Here is a 4,699-nt window from a genome sequence, read left to right on the forward strand (position 1 = left end):
CCCATGTTCCTCAGTTTCAGAGGGTGGATTTCTCCGTGTTGCTTTTTCCCCAGGTCTCCACGCACTTCCTTTCATTTTTCCTTAAAAATTGCCACCTGAGCTAGCCTCTGTTGCCCATCTTCGTCCGTTTCAGAGGGTGGATTTCTCAGTGTTGCCTTTTCGCCAGCTCCCCACGCCCTTGTGTGTTTCTTTTGCTTAAAGATTGTCACCTGAGCTAGGCACTGTTGCCCTGCTTCCTCAGTTTCAGAGGGTACCTTTTTCAGGGTTGCTTTTTCACCGGGTCTCCTCGCCATTGTATTTTTTTATCTTATTTTTTTTGCTTAAAGATTGCCACCTGAGCTAGCCTCTGTTGCCCATCTTCGTCCGTTTCAGAGGGTGGATTTCTCAGTGTTGCCTTTTCCCCAGCTCCCCACGCCCTTGTGTGTTTCTTTTGCTGAAAGATTGCCACCTGAAGCCAGCCTCTCTTGCCCATCTTCGTCAGTTTCAGAGGGTGGATTTCTCAGTGTTGCCTTTTCCCCAGCTCCCCACGCCCTTGTGTGTTTCTTTTGCTTAAAGATTGTCACCTGAGCTAGGCACTGTTGCCCTGCTTCCTCAGTTTCAGAGGGTACCTTTTTCAGGGTTGCTTTTTGACCGCGTCTCCTCGCCATTGTATTTTTTTATTTTATTTTTTTTGCTTAAAGATTGCCACCTGAGCTAGCCTCTGTTGCGCTTCTTTCTCAGTTCTAGAGGGTAGATTTCTCCGTGTTGCTTTTTCCCCAGGTCTCCACGCACTTCCTTTCATTTTTCCTTAAAAATTGCCACCTGAGCTAGCCCCTGTTGCCCATCTTCGTCGGTTTCAGAGGGTAGATTTCTCAGTGTTGATTTTTCCCCATTTCTCCACGCCCTCGTGCTTTTTTTTTTTTATTTCCTTAAATGTCGGCGCCTGAGCTAGCTTCTTTTGCCCATCTTCGTCAGTTTCAGCGGGTAGACTCTCCGCCTGCCTTCGACAGGCCCTCTGGACTGGAAAGCTTTCCTCCTCCCGTCATCACGGTCCTTCTCGGATGACGTGCCTGGTTTCGGTTTGACCGTCCCCGCCCGCCCTGATTTTCTAAGTCCTCCCGGGAACCCCGGGGGCGCTCCAGCCGCTCCGGGAAGCGGCGGCCTCCCGGCCGCACCGGCCCAGCCCGGCCCGGGCCGCCCCCTGGCCTCTCTGGGGGGAACTCTCCCCTTCCCCTTCCCGGTGATCGCCCGAGAAACCTTTTCCGAGTCCCCCTCCTGCGGCTGGGGCTGCGCCTTGGCGGCCGGGAGCCCGCGGGCGGACGCCCCGGGGCCGCACTGGGCCGGGAGGCTGGGTCCGAGGGGGCTCCGGGACGGGATCGGGCGGCCCGGCGGCCCGGCTGTGCTCCCCGGCGGGCCCGCGCTCCGGCTCCGTCCCGCTGAGGCGGTCGTCGGTCGCCGGGTGCCACCTGGCGGCCGCTTTTATATCGTCTCTTTCCTCCGGAGCTCCGGCGACGCGGGCCAAGGGACGGGACTCGGCCGCGGTGACCGAGGCAGAGTCCCGGGAGGCCGGCGTCGCTGGCGGGATCTGGCCCGGTGGCGCCGGGGCGTGAGCGCGACGCCCGCTCGCCGGAGATTGGAGGTGCAGGCTACTGAGGGAGGTGGCTGTCGCCGCGCCGCCCGGTGCCGGCCGGGGTGTGGGGCCTCCCGGACGGGTCGACCAGCAGCCGCCGGTGCCCCTCCGTCCCCGGGAGGGGGTGGGGGGCCGCCGCGGGGGAACGGGCGAGGGAGCTCGTCCCGTGCCCGGCCGTCGTCCCGAGGGCGGCCCGGTGGTCGGGCCTTCCGCGTCGCCGATCCCCTTTCCGCGCCCCGCTCCGGAGGTGGGCGACCGGCCGGGGCCTTGCGGGGGAGGCCCGTGGAGGGCGCGACGGGCTCGGCCGCCGGGCTGGCCTTTTCCCCACTGGTCTTCCGAGTCGACCGGCTCTGGCGGTGGGGACCGGGCCCGGTCCTCGGATGCCTCCTCCTCCGTGGCAGTTTTTTTTTCCAAGTCCCGCCCTGGAGAAGAGCGTGGACCGGCCCCGGGAGCCCTCGAGGGCGGGCCGGGGAGGGCGTCCCCGGCCCGGACGCGTGCCCGGGGTGGGTCCGGGCCGTCGGACCGGACTTCTCTCTCCGAGTTTCGCGGGTCGCGTCTTTGTCCGGAGGCGGGAGGGGGCCGGCTCGAGGCGTAGGTGGAGCCCCGGCTGAGGGACGGGAGCCACGGTCCCGCCCCGGGCCCGGTCGCCGGAGGCGCCTCCGCGGAATTCTTTTCTAAGTCCTGACCCGGCGACTCAGAGGGAGGGACCGACCGGTCCCGGCCCGCGCGGGCGGCCCGGGGAGGCTGTCCCCGGCTCCCCCTGCCGCCACGCTTCTGGGGTCGACCAGATGGCCCCGGGAGCTCCGGGCCTGGTGGCGATGGGGTCGTGCTTGGGGTCTGGTGGCCGTGGCCGTGATCCAGGGGTTCCCCTGGTGATCCGTGGGTGGGCCCCGTCTCCGGGCGCGGCGATTCTTGCCCCCGAATGGGTGGTTTTGTGCCGCCAGGTAAGTGCTGACACGCTCTGCTCGGGTGACAGTCGCCCGAGAGCTTCCGGGTGCCTGGATGCGTGTGCGGGGAGGGCTCCGGGCTCTGGCCGAGAACCGGACGCCCGTTTCCACCCCCGCCGCTTGAGCCGCCCGCTGGGGCCTGCGCGCCGGCTCTTGTGCGTTCCAGGCGCCCCCACGACCGTGGTGCCACCTCCGGTCTCTGGTACCCGAGGGCGGCGGGGTTAGGGGCGCGGGGTCCTCTACCACGTGCACTCCCTGCCGCCGGCACCCGGGTGCGGTCGCGACTTACCCCATCCCACCGGCTCCGTGCCAGTGCGTGTCAGGCGTTCTCGTCCTGGGGTGGTCGCCCGCGCTTGCTGGAGGAGGAGAGGGGTCGGTGAGGCTGAAGCAGGCTCCTCCGCTCGCTGTCCTCGCCGGCCTTCCCTTGCTCGGGGGTCCCTCGCGTTATGCTGCCGACCGATGTGGTGATGCTGTGCTCTCCCGGGCCGGGCCTAAGCCGTGCCAGACGAGGGACGGACGTTCATGGCGAACGGGACCGCTCTTCTCGCTCTGCCCGCGGGTCCCCTCGCCCGTTCTCCCCCGCTGCGAGTGGCGTGTGGGAGGCGGCAGGGGTGCGGAATCCGGCCCGACCTCGCTCCCCCGCCCCGTGCCTCGTGGCGTGGGCGGTGTCGGGGTCTCCGTGACGCGGCGGATGCTCCGCCTGTGCCTCTTGGCTGTGTCTCGCGGGCGGCCCTCCCCGCGGTGGGGCGGGCCGTGTTGCCGCCGCGCCGCGCGCCTTCCCGGGCGCGTGAGCGCGTTCCCCAGGCCGTTGGCGGTGCCCCTGGAGCGTTCCAGGTCGTCCCTCAGGCGCCCGAGGCCGAGTGGCGGTGTCGTTCCCTGTTCCCGTCGGCCTCCTCAGGTAACCACTGCGCTGGTGTGTCTGAGGAGCGGAGGGGTCGAGTCGGTAAGGGAGGAGTGTCCCTCGTCCCCCTCGGGGTGGACGGGTGCCTCGTCGCCCCCCACGGCGTGCCGTGTGGGGGCGGGCAGGCTCGGGCGCGTGCCCGCGTGTTCCCCTTGCTGGGGTTTCCCCGCGGGTGTGGGAGTGACCGTGGCGGGCCGAGCCAGCGGCGTGGCGCTGGCTCTTTGGTTGGGAGGTGCTGTTTGATCGGCACCTCCGTCCCAGTCTCTGCCTCCCTTGGTCTCTCGGCCTGAGGGGAGGCACTGACTTGGGAGCCGCACAGGGGCCTTGTAGATCCCTAGCTAAGCCCAGTGTGGCCAGAGATGGCGAGCCCGGGGCAGCGCGGGCTCGCGGCCCTGACCACGGACGCTCCGACTTGCTCTAGGCCTTACCTCTACCGCAGACCCCTCCTGCATTGCGTGGCCATGGTGTCTGTAAGCGCCTTGGTGGGCCCGATGGCGGACGATGGGCGGGGGCGACACGCCCTCGGTGAGAAAGCCTTCTCTAGCGATCCGAGAGGGTGCCTTGGGGTACCGGACCCCCCAGCCGCCGCCCCTCCTTTGCGCGTAGTAGCCACGGACGCCACCACCGTGGCGCGTGGGCAGAGCTGCTCTTTGCCTACCGCGGCCGGCGCCTCCCCCCTCCGAGTCGGGGGAGGGTCACGCCCGGCCGGGCCGTCGTCGGGCGCGGGGCCGCGCGTGTGCGCGAGCGTGCGCGTGGTTCTCCCGTCGCGCGCTGGGGCGGGGAGAGGGCCCGGCCCCGTCCGGGCTCCGCCCCGCCGCGAGCGGCTGGCTCTCCGCTCGCTCCCGTCCCGAGCCGCAGCCGGTGGTGGCGTGCGGGCATGGGTGGGGGCCGCCGCCGCTCTCGGGCGCGTTCCCTCGGGACGTGGGCCCCGGAGCAGACCAGACAGGCAGACGGGTGGCTGGGTGGACGGGGCGGCCCCCGGCGGCGGGGGCGCCTCACGTAGGCCCCGGCGGTGGGGCCGGGCCCGCGGGAGGCCGAGGGGTGGCTGAGGCTGGCCGGCGTCCCAGGCGTCGTGGGACCGCCCTCGCGTGTCGTTGGCGGTGGGATCCCGCGTGTGTTTTCCTGGTGGCCCGTCCGCGCCCGAGGCCGTCCCCGGGAGCCTTCCCGCGAGCCCGTGCTCCCTCCGTCGAGGCGCGCGCCGCGCTCCCCGCTGCCCCCGGTGCTCCCCCGCCCGGGCAGACG

Source organism: Equus asinus, chromosome 24, assembly GCF_041296235.1.
Source record: "Equus asinus isolate D_3611 breed Donkey chromosome 24, EquAss-T2T_v2, whole genome shotgun sequence".
Lineage (NCBI taxonomy): Eukaryota > Metazoa > Chordata > Mammalia > Perissodactyla > Equidae > Equus > Equus asinus.